The 15739-nt window shown below is 46.2% G+C and overlaps 1 protein-coding gene across 8 annotated transcripts in view; it reads right to left on the reverse strand.

Annotated features, from left to right (window-relative positions):
* Nucleotides 1-15739, reverse strand: part of FOXP1 (forkhead box P1) — a 598032-nt gene that overhangs the window by 502394 nt on the left and 79899 nt on the right. For all 8 annotated transcript variants that reach the window (XM_079934807.1, XM_079934808.1, XM_079934799.1 and 5 more), the window contains exon 3: nucleotides 12-141. The gene's annotated coding sequence lies outside the window, so the exon portion shown is untranslated. The remainder of the gene's footprint in view (nucleotides 1-11; nucleotides 142-15739) is intronic.

The following is a 15739-nucleotide window of genomic DNA, read 5'->3' on the forward strand; positions in this document are numbered from 1 at the left end:
TGTTCACTCACCCTTTTGGCCAGCAGGCATCACATCCGTCCGTTCATGGTTGACAGCAAATCAGACAAGGGATTGAAGCCCTCACCATTGCCCAAATGTTTCGTTCGGAAACTGGAATTGTCAGCAAAAGCTCCTGGGACACTGCAATACAAAATTTTTTTTTTTTTTTTTTACACACAGCTAAGATGTAACTTCTAAAACCACCACTTCCTTAAACTTGAAAACAGCACGACAGACATAGAATCTAGAGGTAGGGGAAAACACCTTTCAAACGAGGGTATGTCAATATATCAAGTGTGATGTTGTAAAATATGAACCGGAAATAATGTTTTGAAAGATACAGTTACCAATTACTTGAACACGTACCCTGAAAGGTTGTTGTTTATTGCAGACTTTGTGCCAAATATTTTATGTAGTTTGGCATTACAAAAATATTTTTTGTCCAATTATCAAGTGCCCAGGTAACAATAAGCTGCTTTAGCTCAAATCTGACATGGATAAATGTATTGATTCCTATTAAGTAACTCTCTTTTCCAGAAGATAAAAATATATGAAAATAAAATTATTTCAAACATAACAGTGAACATCCAAACTGGGAAGAGAGGTAACCATAGTCATTTTCCTCCAAAATAATTGTACAAATGTTTATGAATTACATAAGAAGGAAGACTCGGAGATATTTCCACATACTACGTAACGTGTAGACGTCCAAGTGGAGAAGCCTGAATCCTGGACCCAGTATTGTCATCAGTCACTTGTGTGGCTCCAGGAAAGCCATTTAATGCCTCAGGACCCCAGTTCTTTAATCTGCAAGGTCAGGTCATGAACTGATGCTCTCCACGTCCCTTCTTCCTCTCAGCATCTTTGCCTTTTTGGTTAAAGCACACTTATTCCAAATAACCTAAACTATTAGCTTCCAGATTAAAAAGAAGGTTTTTAACACAAATCACTCCTATGCTGATCTGCCATCAACACCAGAGCTGAGCTGTGGGCAGAGGGTCGTGCATCTGAGCAGAAGAATTCTCACCCTGGCACTAGTGCCAAGCCTTAGTGCACCTGCACCCTCGGCAGCTGACAACATTCACTGGGTGCCCAAGGAAGGCTTCCACTCCTCTCCCAAGAGTACAGCTCCAACTCCTACGGAAAAGTGCCCACATGTACTATAGATGAGTGTTTCTCAAACTTTAGTACGTGGAAGAATAACTTGAAGAGCTTTTTAAAATACAGATTCCTGGGCCCCATCCCCACAGACACTGATTCATTGGTCTGAAACTGGGCCTGAGATTCTGTATCTCTACCAAAATACCAAGGAAGGTGGATACTGCCAATCACAGTTTGTGTCCAAATGATAAAGCCCCATCGTGCAAACTTCAAGTAGCCTTAACACCCAAGAAGCATTTCCAAGGCTCACGGAAGCTCTGCAAAGCTACTAAGTCGACATCACGTAGCAAAAAGAAAGGGGCTGAGGGCTTCCCTGGTGGCGCAGTGGTTGAGAGTCCGCCTAATGATGCAGGGGACACGGGTTCGTGCCCCGGTCCGGGAAGATCCCACATGCCGCGGAGCGGCTGGGCCCATGAGCCGTGGCCGCTGGGCCTGCGCGTCCGGAGCCTGTGCTCCGCCACGGGAGAGGCCACAACAGTAAGAGGCCCGCGTATCGCAAAAAAAAAAAAAAAAAAAAAAAAAACCTGTGTGTGCCTACCTCGCACTAGACACTCTTCTGACTGCAGCTTGCCTGAGTGAGTTTTGGTTGCGAGGCCTTGCAGAGGATACTTAACCTTTCCGACCTGAGCTTCCTTGTTCATACGGGGAAAGCTAAGGCGTCCCACAATGACCAAGCAGACAATGCAAGTGAACGAGGCAGGCCAGGTATAAGGTACAGGGAGTGAGGAGGGAGGCGGCAGACTGGAGGCCCCGGGCTTTCTCAGCTAAGACGGCAGCCAGTGGCTCCACAAGCCCATTATTGCCACGTGGCAACATGAACCCAGGGCTACAGGAGCTTTCAATTCCACGAACAAAGGCAGAAATCCAGATGACTATTTTGTGAAATTTCCTCATTTTTCAAAGACAGCAGCTAACGTTTTAATAGTACACATTAAAAAAAGACAAGAAAAAGAACCCTTGCAACCCGTGTAACAAATTATGGCTAGAGTTACGCCACGGCTCAGGTCTGCAATTCTACAGGGATTCGGAAGCACAGAGAAGCTGCACAAGTGGACACAGGAAAACACAGTAGGTATCTGGGCAGTTAAGGGCTTTTGAGAGCTATTATCTGGGGCAAGTTTTGGAAGGAACTGGAAGATGGGGTGGAAAAGGGATCCCATCAGTTCAGGACATCACGGTCAAAGGCTTACAGGCGGATGAAACAGGCAAGACACACCAAAGAACAGCAGTGACGAGGGAGGAATCACGCTTCCGTTCAGCATGGGAGCAGCGTCTGGCTTCTAGCTAAGGTGTAAGTTAGTCAATCAACGCTTAAGAGTATCATTAGTGCTGTCCGGTTTGACTTCCTAAAACATTACAGTCCCCAGGCATATCCAAAAATAAGGGATAAACTATCACCGTGGTGCGTGGAATTTTTCTGGTTTTGCTTGTGTGTTCTGTTAAGGATCCAACTGACCCAACACGGAATTCCATCTCCACCGAGCTCTATAACTCTAACCAAAATACTGTATGAATGATATATACTGTAGTTTTTATATGGGCTTATAGTATATATACTATAAATACACTCTATATACACACACATATAATACATACATACACATATACACATATATATAAAATACAAGCTCTGTAACTGTAACCAAAATACTATATAAACTACAGATACTATAGTTTTTAATATGCATTTATAGTACATATACTATAAAATACATACTATATATATACACACTACAATACATGCACATATACTATAAAATATAAGCTGTATAACTCTAACCAAAATACCACAAACTATATACTATACTATAGCTTTTTAGGTGTTCACAGTACATATACTATAAAATACATAGTATATACATATATAAAATACACGCATATATACTATAAAATCAAGTTCTATAACTCTAACCAAAACTCTGACCTCTAGAAATGAAAAACAAAGCAACTGAAATTTAAAAGGAGGAAAAAAAAAAAAACCCCACCAGAAGAGAAGATAGTATCCACATAAATGATCCAGTACACTGCCCAGAGGCAAAAACTATCTACCTAGAATTGTATGCCCAGAAAAATTACCTTTCAAAAATGAGGGTGAAATAAAGATCTTTTCAGACAAACAAAAGTTTATCACCTCTCTACAAGGACATTCAGAAAGATGCATTTCAGGCCCAAAGAAAAGGATTTTAGGAAGAAGGCTGCTTGATCTAAGAAGGGAGGGGGAGCGAAAATAATGGAGAACTTTGGAGTAAATGAAAAGTGAATGCTTTAAAATGACATGCAGGTCTCAAAATTTAAAAAAAAAACATCTGGCAACACCATCACTTGCTTCCCACCTAGGCTTACTCGTTCTCACTGGCTGTCAATCACCAAGGTCCTGGACCGCAAACTGGATATGGAACGAGGGCACCAGCTTGAAATGCAGATTCCTGCCCAGCGATTATCAATCTGCATTTCTACCAGATACTCCAGGGAACTCTGATGAAGTTGCGCCCTTGCCTCTACTCTGAAGAGTGCTGCGCCACTGCAGGGCCAGGAATCCAGTGAGCTCCAGGGGCTCAGCCTGGGGAGGTCCCGACTGACACTCCAGCTGGCCTTTGTTCTTTCCCACTTCACTTACAGCCCCAGAGAGCACCTTGGCCCAGTGGGTCGGCAGCAACCCTGCCTCAACCCTGCTAGTCAGGAGCTGCAATAAATTAAAAGCCCATTAAAATATTTTAGAGAAAAGCCTAGAAGTGCTGAACCATTAATTGTGCCACATTCAGTCTGTTTTCCCGGAGATTTGAAAAGCCAGATTACCATCTTGGGGGTCATTAGAAAGAATGAAGCTTTCTCCTTTTTCAATTTACATATTTAAAAATGCAGAGATCCTTCCAGTGGCTACTACAACAGGCTTTCCAAGTCCGGCGGCGGCCACTCCCCCCTCTGACCAAAGAGAAATAAGCCTGGGGTGCCGTGGGGTCTTGCCTTGTGTTTTCAAGTAAGGAATCAAAACTCAGGGCCTGTAGTTGCAAAACAGCTCCAGGAAAACAGGTAGAAGCAGCCACAAAACAACAGTGCTGTTCTCTTGTTTTGTTCTCCCCTCTTTATTTTTCCCTGCAGCAATCCTTGCTCAGCAGAAGTCTGCAGGGAGCTGGAAAGAGCAGCTGTGGTTCCCTGAGGCCAAGACCTAGCAATCAAGTTGTTTACCAAACACTGCCAGGCACCGGGAAAACAACAACAGCACAGGCAGCATTTGCATCTGTTTTTCAAAAACAACCTCCAAAGTCTGGGCCCTGCCGGGTACTTCCTGGCATGGCTCAGAGGGGCACTTGGAAATTAAAGGCATGAACTGCCTGGGGTATGAGCCCCCATGGCCTACGTGTCATCCATTATTCCATTTCTTTTGAAGAGTGCCTATCCGAAAAATAAAAAGGATGGGGAGCGTGCAGAGTTTCCAAGCAGGGGATTCAAACAGACAACATGCTCGTCCCTGGCATTTCCAAGCAAGGTAATAGTGGCCATTTTAGCAAACTGGCATACTTTGCTGGCCACCCAAAACCTCAAGACATCCAGCTGTGGTTCTCAATCTTGAAGGAGCACCAGAACGCCTGGGAGGGCTAAGAAAACACAGATTCCTGGGCCCCTCCCCTGGAGTGTCTCATTCAGTAGGTACAGGGCGGGGCCTGAAAATCTCCAGCAAGTTCCCACGTGATGCTGGTGCTACTGGTCCAGGCACCACGCTTTGGGAAGTAAAGCTAGATGCTTCCTTACCATCCTGAACACCTGGGGCCTCTTGTCCCACATTAACCTTTCCCATGCATCTGGCAGTGTCATACCCAAAGGAGGTCACAGAACAAAATGGACCGGATGGTTTTCCTTTTGTTCCTCCAGATCCTCCATCTGCCATGCTGCCCCAACCCTCCACCTTGCTCTGTGTGTCTTGGAAGGCCCCCCTGCGTGGATGCATCAACAGGTACCCTTGTCTTCTGGCTTCCAGCTGGTACAACCAATGGAGGTCTCATCTCAGGAGGACAGAGAAGATGGGGCATTTATCACCGGGGCACCGGAGGCTGACTATGAAGGATCACAGCTCCCGCCGGGCAGTCCTCTCCCTACAGCTACTGTATCCAGGCTACACCACGTGCCCCCACTTTGTCCTCTCGGACCCAGGAAAGGGACAAGCCACCTATTTCCTACCGGGACCCTGACACAAAACTCAAATTCAGTGGCTTCTCCACTAGATTTCCCTTGGCTTGAGAATGCTATATGTGGAATTTTTTAGACCCACACAACACAAATAAGTATATGTGTACATACACACTCATGCACACACAAACAGACATGTACATATGAGTATACATATATATACATATAAATCTTTATAGATTTCTTCATGCAGCTCCATCAGAGAGGTCAGGAGACCTGGGAGGACACGGCCAAGGCCATCTCAGGGGGTCTGCACCTGTGTTCCTTCAGGTCCCTGAGCCACAGGAAGAGCGGGCCCACTCTGTCTAATCCGTTACACAACCTGATAGGAAGGGGAGCATTTGGGAGAGCTTCAATCCTTCTCTAATTTACTAACTTAGTTTCTCCTTTGTTGCAAATAGCACCAAAATAGAAAGAGAACAGAAGTGGGTGGAGCAGGCTCCATCACCAACTCCTGTGAATAACTTTCTGACAATGTTGAACCCAGTTCAAAAAGCACTTCGGCTGCGGAAAATGGTGTGTGTTGTCAGCTCACAAATAAAATGCCAATCTGCCTCAATTAATAAGGCTCGGAGAAGAAGAACAAATAATACTTCTGTTTTTAAAATAATCGTAACCTCAAATGTACCCTAGATAGGCATCTATCTCAGCAGCTAAGTTCGAAAGTTCTAGTCAAAATGGTCACCCAGATTTAACCAAATGGGTCACCACAGCCACATCTGCGGCTTCCATGAGCCCACTGGAGTTCATTTCAATTAAGTTCCCTAGAACTAATCACTATTACTTTTACTTAACTTTCACTAATAAGATTTCTTTCAACTCACCAGAGGACTTACTGATATCTCTGTTCAAAAACAGGTTTTTAAGTAAACCCATTAGATTAATTAGAACACATGGGGAATATGGTGTCTGTGTAATTACTTTTCTAGTTCACTGAGGCTTAACCAGAAACCTGTTTTGTTTATTCCTCTTCTTCACTAAAAATCCCCTAAACATTCCATTTAAAACTTGAAGGCTGGCCCTCCTGCTGCATCTGTCTGCCTCTCCCCATCTCCCCAGTAAGAACCCAGCTTCTGTCTGAACCCTGCCAAAGACAATGAGTGACTTAACTGTCACCCCCTCTTCAAGGAGTAGATGTACCCTCATCCTGTTGCCTCCCGGCCGTTCTAGAATCCCATTTCATCCTTCATCTTGGTCCCAGGGCTCACTTCTTCCCACCGCCCTCCGAGACCAACATCATGAACAATCTGGAGACTTTCCTCTTTCCTTAAAGATGTCCCTTTCACCTTTCCCAGAAGCCATTCACTCAATATCCCTTGACCTCAGGCAAACGAAGAAGGAAGAGTTGGCCTTTCTTTAATTCCCTTTCTTAGAGCCAAGTTCTGGCTCTGCTAACAGTCTACCTTACCTGCCATCTACCCCCAAGGAGAACACCACTGTCCCTCCCCACTGTGGTTCCCTGATCCTTGAAAACCCTTCTTCTGATGACCGTGTGTGAGGCGACCACTGCTCCCAACCCAGCCACATGGCTTTTGCCTCTACATGTCAAGGATGCTCTTCTACACCTTTCTCAGATGTTTTAGTATCTGGTTCACAATTTCGGTCTACATTCCTTCACTGTGGCCACTTCTGTCGACCTCAACAGCCATGAAGACGGTCCTTCCAACAGCCTGGCCAAGGCTTACATCAGACCTGGCACAGATAACGTACCACTCAAAAAAAAAAATCATTCACTGAGTGAATACACACCTTGTTATCTTAACTTTCTTACCCTAAAAGCTTCCAGTCTATTTGAGAAGCAGTGTAGGGCAGTAGTTGAGAGCACAGGCTATGGAACAGACTTCCCATGTCCCATCCTGGCTATGCTACTTACTAGCTATAACCTTGGGCAAACTCCTCCATACCCCAAAATTGGGATAATATTTGCCCATAAGAGTAAGGGCTCATTAAGTGCTAATTAACCAGAACCACTTGCTCTACACCTGAGGGCATGGCCAAAACTTCGATCTCACCATCCCTTAGAACTGCTCCACCTGGAAAAAAGACTTTGAATTCTGAAATTCACTAACAACCTCCCACAGAGCCACCTAGGACTGGGCCCTCTCTCCTGAATTTGCTCCTGGACTGCAGAGACAAGGCACCATCCCTCAAGTCCTTAACTCTTTGCCACACGCACAATTTGTCATCCCCCTTCTAACCTTCCTCTCTTTTACAGCACTGAAGGCTCACTCCATGTACCCTGAAAACCCCTGTATCACTCAGGATACGCCTGTCTTTTCTACCAACTTCCTGCTCGAGCCCTTTGGTTCCTTCACCAGAGTGGTCTGGGTGAGGCCAGGCTTGGGTGTAATTCATGGTTTATAGCCTGGATGTCTACACTACAGTGCCCAGGACACAGAAGGTCATTACATGTGATACTAATCTGGGTTCTTTCAGGAAGCCAGGAAGATTCCCCCTAAGCCTACTTGGCACTCTACCTATGACAAGTTGCTATTTGAGAATCACGGGAACTCCAGGCTCAATTTCACAAATACCTTCCACTCGTGGTTCAGTTCAGTGGCACAAAATACAAACCTTCCATCCTCGCTGGCAAACTGGGCTGAGCTAAGAGAGCAGGGCTTATAAAGGTGAGCCGCCTACTGGCAGGGCGAGTGGTGTCTCTGTCCTTGAGGCCCAGGGGAGCCTCAGTTGCTCCCGGGAGGAACAGTCAAGTGAGCAGAGAGCTGGCTGCCACCTGGGCGCTTTATAAAGGCTTTTGTGGGTAAACATGTTTACTTTCTTTTCATTGGCTGGGCTTATCGTGATCAAGTATTTTGTTTTGAGTCTTGTTCTATAAACATGTTTACTTGGAGGGGAGAGCTTTGTGATAGCTGGTACACTTGTTTTTCTAACTTTTAAATTGAGAACATATTTTTCACAGCCCGTGGTGAACAACTCCAGGTGGTAAACAAATGATATCATTTCATCTTCACTCTAGAGAGTGGATCCCTATGTATCTGCTCAAAAGCTGGAAGTGGGTTGTGGGTAACCAAGGCTCTCTATTAGATGAGAACAAGAATCACATTCACAGTGATGATGCTACTAACAAGAAACTTATCACTGTCATCTTTGACAATGGCGGGTCGTGCAGAAGAAGGGAGAGGAGCAAACCCAAGCCTCAGTTTCCCCAGCGGTAACATTCTGTGGGAAGGGACACGCCACGGTGAAATCGGAGGTTGTCGTATGAATAGATGGGATCCGTATTTTCTGGGAGAAGTTACGATTACATCATCAGCATATAGAGCTGATATGGGGGAGGAATAAAACAACTTTTTAAAAAATGAAGCAACCAACTAGGTCACAATATTAACTGCAATTCTTTGAGATGCCTTGTCAAATGATGATTTCTGCCGGCTTTATAATCAAGAAGGAGGTAGTGGCTTCAACTGTGAAAAGGAAGAGCCCTCCATTATTGGAAAGGGAAGAAAAAAATTAAAAAAGAATAAAAGGGGAAAAAAATGAAAATAACTTTCGAAAAAAACTGCTGTTTACAGGAATCACTCTGTGGGATGAAGCACCAGGTCCCACCACAGCTGGGCCAAAGCTCTCTTCTAGAGAATTCTATGGGTCCCAATATTCCAACTAGGAACAAAAGCCTTCTTACTACAGGCCTTTGAGGTGAAATACCAATGACTTAAAGGAATAAAACCAGAGAGGCCAAACTCTTTGTTCAAGCAAATAATACCAGCCCTGCCCCTGCCCCCCACCCTCAAGTCATCTTCCAAGCTCATGCCCAACTTAAAGAAGTCAAACCACAACAACAAGGAAGTTAAAATTCTTAGAGCATAATAAGATAAACATCCTCATTTACTAAGCGTTATTCTTTCATCATGTATGTTACGGTAGGGAGGCAAAGTAACCCCGTATGCCACCTTATCCATCACCCAAGATGGATGATGTACAGAACATGCAGATACCAGAGAACAAACACACTGAACAGACTTCTTTTCCAAGGCTACAGCGTGATTCAGGGATACGATGAATCAGGAGGAGGGGCCGAGGGCGCCTTGAGGTAGCCACCATCCCTGACATTGAGATTGCCTCTCCACTCAAGGAAGGAGACCCAAAACAAACAGCTGCCCCGATAATTTCAGCAGAAGGGCGATAAGACCCAGGGGGGTGGGTGCTGGATGACCAATCCGTAGGAAGAACAAACCTTGTCCCGGCTTTGCCAACTGTTGGAGAACCTCTGTGAGTCAATGACTTTGTCAGAGCCTGGCGTTCCCTTTCTAAAAACTGACAGCATCGAATCCCACCTTTTTGAACCATCCCATTTCACAATTTTATGCCTTGGTCTCAAATGGAAAACATCACTTCAGGGGACAACCGACAATTCCAGGCTCCATAATCCGATCGATAACAATACTTGGAGTGCTTTCCAACAACCCACAAAGGCATCCAAGCGCCCACAGCTGAGGAGCAGAAATGGAATTTCAAGTTAATGTGACGCTGGCTGGTGACGAGTCATCAGCATACCTCAGCTTTCAGTTGTCTGAGCAGACAGCTGACTCAGCGGGGATACGGTTACCCAGCCAGCCACCTCCATCTGACCCACTGCCTCAAAGTAATCTGTCTCCCACCTCAAAAGAAAACAAAAAAGTTGAATGACTAATGAAATGACTGAAAAAGAAGTTCCAGTTAATTCTTACAAAATAAAAATAATAATAATAGGGACTTCCCTGGTGGCGCAGTGGGTGAGAATCTGCCTGCCGATGCAGGGGACACGGGTTCGAGCTCTGGTCCGGGAAGATCCCACACGCCGCGGAGCAGCTAAGCCCGTGCGCCACAACTGCTGAGCCTGTGCTCTAGAGCCCGTGAGCCACAACTATTGAGCCCACGCGCAGCAACTGCTGAAGCCCGCGCGCCTAGAGCCCGTGCTCCGTAACGAGAAGCCACCGCAATGAGAAGCCCGCGCACCGCAACGAAGAGTAACCCCCGCTCACCGCAACTAGCAAAAGCCCGCGCACAGCAACGAAGACCCAACGCAGCCAAAAATAAATAAATAAATTTAATCATCATCATCATCCTGGTAAACAAAGATGAGGACCATGACCAGGCTCGGAGTGGTCCAAGGTCTGAGGGCCACACTTCCCTCTGAGAAAGGGGGCGGGATGCGGTGCTTTGGAAATGCTCAGGGGACCAGGAGAGGAGCTGATGATTAGGACCAAACCATCCGTGAAAAGTGTCCAAGAGTCAAAGTGGTGAAACGTTTGTCGTAAACACAAGAAGAGAAAGGAACACACTGGCCTTTCACCTTGGTGTTCAACAGAGTGGGAGGCCTCTAGATACGCTCCTGAAGATATCCAACTCTAAGACCAGCCAACGTTGATGGAGCCCTCGCCAGGCCCAGCACTCTTCCCTGACTACACATTTCTATCCAGGCTCTTACAAGCCTCACAAGTAAGTACCGCTATCTTACAGATGTGGAAATGGAGGCTCAGAGAAGCAAAGTCCTCTACCCAAGGCCATGGTTAGTAAGTGATGCAGCCACCTGTATCTGGAACCCAAGTCTCCTCCCTTCATGGTACCCAATACTACTGAGAACCACTCTTCCAACAGCTCCAATGGGAAACATGAGAAGATCTGGAAAGCCTCCCATGACGAAGCCCAGCTGGAAATACAGGGTTACAATTGCACTCAGCAAATCCTGGTTACGAGGGAAGTACAAAGCCAAGTGAGCCCAGGCAGTACAACCGGAGCGCAGGGGACATCCCCACGGACGAAGGAGACAGGAGAAGAGGGGCTTATGCAGGTGGCCGAGACACCCCTTCTGTCCTCTCATCACCGGTGCAAAAGAGATGCTTTCTAGTCCTCAATCTCCTCTCTGTTCTCCCAACTCCATCGGATCGCAATCCTAGGTGCTGTGCTCGCCTTCCTTCCCGCCCCCTGCCCCTCCCCAAATGTCACTGTCTAAAGTCTGCAGGGTAAGACCCCTCAAATGAAATTCAGTCAAACATTTATCGAGTCCCCCTCTGAGGAACTGTGGTGCACATGTTTGGGGGTTGGGTCACGGGGCTATCAAGGCTCAGTTGTCTGCCCAGCACAAGAAGTTAAATTACAATACATGATCGAAATAACATGTCAGGACAACAATGAAAGCTGTGTCACGGGGAATACATGATTAATTGCCAGATGAATTCTACAGACAGTAATCGCTACAAAGTTCAAAAGGAAGGAGAGACCACTTCCAACAGTGGTTCCTAGGGTGCAAACTCTCCACTGAGTTCTCCTTCCCATCGGCTTTGGCCCAGACCAGGAATCTGGCTGCCTGGGGTCTGATTCTGGCTGCGATACTCAAGGACTGAGTTATTCAAGCTCTCTGGGCCTCGGTGTCTGCAGCTATAAAATGGGGGTAAGAACAACTCCTACATCATGGGGTGGTGAAAGGATTAAGCAGGATGATGCACACAGGCCACAGAACAGGATAAGGGAGATCACCTGGATCTCCTGGGAGATCTCCAGCCCCAGTCTCTATAGCCCCATATATACCCCGAATCTGCACACTCGCTCTACATGGCTTCCCCCTCTCTGCTTCCCTATGTCTGCTGCCAAAGCTGTGCCTTCTATTCCGACAAGCTAGAAACCCTGTCAGCCTTCCCCGCGAGACCAGCCAGCCACCAGGCCTGGTCTCACTTCGTCTACGTGGTGGCTCCTGCATCCGCGTTTCCAGCTCCATCTCCAGTACCCCAGGACGAGAGCAAGAACCTGAGAGTCAGAGTGCCTGGCTTCAACTTCCAACTCTGCCAAACGGTAACCTAATGTGTGCTTTTTTGCACAAATTACATAACTTCTCTAAAGTCCTCTGTTTCTGCATCTGTAAAATGGGCTAAAGGGTCCCCACCTCAAAACGCTGCCGTGAAGATTAAATCACACGGTTTGAGAACACTGTAGAGAACTTCTGACCCACAGTAAGGGTTTCGTACATGAGAGCTGTCATTGTCATCTGTGCTTGGACCACACGATTAACTGTACGTCAGTGTCTGATTGGTCTCTCCCCTCTCTATTCTGAAAGTCGCTGCTTGTCCTTCACCGTAACGGATTTGGGTCAGTCACCCACAGAGAAGAATGATGCCTTGTTTATCTTTTAAGCACATCAATCTAATATTACATCAAAGTTTTACAAATAGAAATAAGTACTCTCATCCATGGCCAGGTTCACAGTAAGCTGGCACAGCCTTTGCGGGCGTGAGCGGGGAGGGGGATTTGGCCCTGCTTCAACGAAGCATTTAAACCGTGCATTCCTGTTCACCCCTTACTCTTTGGAATTGATCTTAATGAAATAGTAACCACTGGGGAAGAAATGAGCCATAAGGTTGCAAAGAAACATATCACAGCATTGCCTATGGTCTACAAAAACTGGGAAAAATAAATATCCAATAAAAATTAAATACATTATGATTCATAGTGATGGTGAAATACTATGCAGCCATTAAAAAGGGCTGGAAAAATAAACACGGACACAGAAGGAAACACAACCCCCAAATCATACCTGCTCAACAAATGTCTGTTGAACGATATGTTGCTAAGTAACAGATATGTGTTACAAAAACTTTTTCTTCTTAAAGTTATGGTTAGTTTAGTCACTGTGTGCCAGCTGCTACAAAAGAGCACACTGCATACACTGGGCTACTGCAAACCCCAGTGAAGTGAGTTTTATATATTATCCTCATTTTAAAGACACAAAATGGAGACAGAGAAACTAAATAACATGTCCAAAGTCACACGGTTAGGAAGGGAAAGCTGTGATATTAACTCGTCTTGTGCCAAAGTCCTTGCTCTTTCCTAACTGACGCTGCTGCTCCTAAAAATATTAGTACATTTACGGTTAAAGTAAGTATATTTCCATGGGAAAAAGACTAGAAAGGCAGACAGAACAACACTAGCAGTCATTCTCTCTAGGGGATGGAACTATAGATGATTTATTTATTTTTGCTCTGGTTTTAAGATTTTTTTACATTTATCATACGATGCTTTTGTAGTAAGGGGAAAAAGAACAAAGTTTCTTCTATTTTAAAATTCAAATGTCAGCTGCCCTTGTTCCCTTCCCCGTGACAGATACAGATGGCTGGGCAAGGGCGGGGCTTGCTGGGGAAGCAGTGTTGCCCAGTGTTGCTTGAGGGGTTCAGGTGCCAGAGTCCCATGACCTGGAGGAGGCCCGCTGGAAAGCCCTGGCAAAACCACTTAGGGATACGGTGAGGGTCAAAGAGGCGGGTTCAAAGCTCCGATCAGGGGCTTCCCTGGTGGCGCAGTGGTTGAGAGTCCGCCTGCCGATGCAGGGGACACGGGTTCGTGCCCCGGTCCGGGAAGATTCCACATGCCGCGGAGCGGCTGGGCCCGTGAGCCATGGCCGCTGAGCCTGCGCGTCCGGAGCCTGTGCTCCGCAACGGGAGAGGCCACAAGGGTGAGAGGCCCGCGTGCCGCAAAAAAAAAACCAAAAACAAAGCTCCGATCAGGGCTCACACTAAGTGCTCTGTAATATGAGTGATTATTATTATGACTAGCGACATCTTCACCAAGCTCAACACACTCGATAGCCTCTCTCTGGTGGTGGGACCAAAACGTGGTCTAAGACAGCAACTTCCAGTATCTTTTAGCCAATAGTCATAATGGATTGGATGACCACCCCTCCCTCGACCCCGACCTCCCAGGGCTGGAGAAGCAAAAACGTGGACAAGCCCGGAGCACAGCTGCCTGCCTCTGAATCCCACGGATGTCACTTAACCTCTTTGTCTCAGTTTCCTCACTTATAAGATGGAGATAATAGCTCCTACCTCACAGGATTGTGGTGAGGACTTGAGGAGATGATGTAGGCAAGACCCTTCTCCCTGGGTCCAGCCCACTGTGAGTGCTCAATAGATATTACATGTTAGCACAGATTTTCCCCATCCTACAATGGGCTTATGTCCCAATAAACCCACTGTAAATTGAAAATATCGCCAAGTAAAAATGCATTTAATACACCTAACCTGTGGGACACCACAACTTAGCCTAGCCCACCTTAAACATGCTCAGAACATGTACAGTAATCTACAGCTGGGCAAAATCATCCAACACAAAGCCTGTTTTATAATGAAGTGCTGAATATCTCACATAATGTATTGAATACTGCACTGAAAGTGAAAAACAGATTGGTTGTCTGGGCACAGAACGGTTCTAAGTGTGTCGGTTGTTTGCCCTCGTGATCGTGTGGCTGAATGGGAGCCAGGCCTCCTCCCAGCATCACCAGAGAGTACTGTACCGCCTACTGCGAGCCTAGAGAAGGAGCAAAATTCAAAATTCAAAGTACGGTTTCTACTGAATGAGGATTGCTTTTGCACTATCAGAAAGTTGAAAAATCTCAAGTCAAATCATCGTAAATAGCGGACCATCTGTCCTGCAGCATGCACTAATACAGCGCTACTTGCCACGTGGATTTGGCCAAGCTTTAGAGGTTTTCCTTCCTGTAAAGGTTTTCCTGCCATGATTTTCCAAATTTCAACTTGTAATATAGTATGAAATAGACTTTTTCAAATGAGGCATGCCCTCCTGTAGATTCTGATTTGCTCCTGTGTCAGTTCGCTCAGGCTGCCACAACTGAGTATCCTAGGTTAGGTGGCGTAAACAACAGAAATTTATTTTCTCGTAGTTCTAGAGGCTAGAAGTCTGAGATCGAGGCGTCAGTAGGGCTGGTTTCTTCCGAGGGTTCTCTCTTTGGCATGCGGATGGCCATCTCCTTGTGTCTTCACACGGTCTTCCCTGCCTGTGTGTCTACGTCCTCATCTCCTCTTCTTACAAACATGCCGATCATAATGGATTAGGTCCCACGCTAATAATCTCATTTTAACTTAATTACCTCCTTAAAGACCCTCTCTCCAAACAAAGTCACATTCTGAGGTACTAGGGGTTAGGACTTCAACATAGGAATTTGGGGGGGAACACAATTCAGTCCCTACAGCTCCCCACGTTCTGGAAGAACACAAGTAGGCCTCAAATGGAGAATCAGTTGATCCTGAGCCCTGGCGACCTGAGCAGGTACAGTTCCTGGGGATGATGCAGGTACACAGGTACAGCAAGATTGCAGGGTTTCCTCCTAGACAGCCAAGGGCCTCTTCCTCACAGTGTAACGCGTTCCCAGCCCCTCCTCCCGGACCCCCGATCCACACCACAGGCCTATGGCCACCCAACAAAACAGTCAACAACGCTGTGGCCAAGCAGGTCAGCAGCCCCAGCTATCGCTCACATTTCCATCTGTTCCAAAACAGGAGGGAAAGTGCTCATTCCTGGCGTGGACGCTTCAATCTGAGCGCGTGAAACAAACATAAATCACACACTCGACGGTCATTTTTAAAATTCAGTCCATGCTTTTATTCAAACA

The sequence above is a fragment of the Stenella coeruleoalba genome (genome assembly GCF_951394435.1).
Source record: "Stenella coeruleoalba genome assembly, chromosome: 10".
Classification (NCBI taxonomy): Eukaryota; Metazoa; Chordata; class Mammalia; order Artiodactyla; family Delphinidae; genus Stenella; species Stenella coeruleoalba.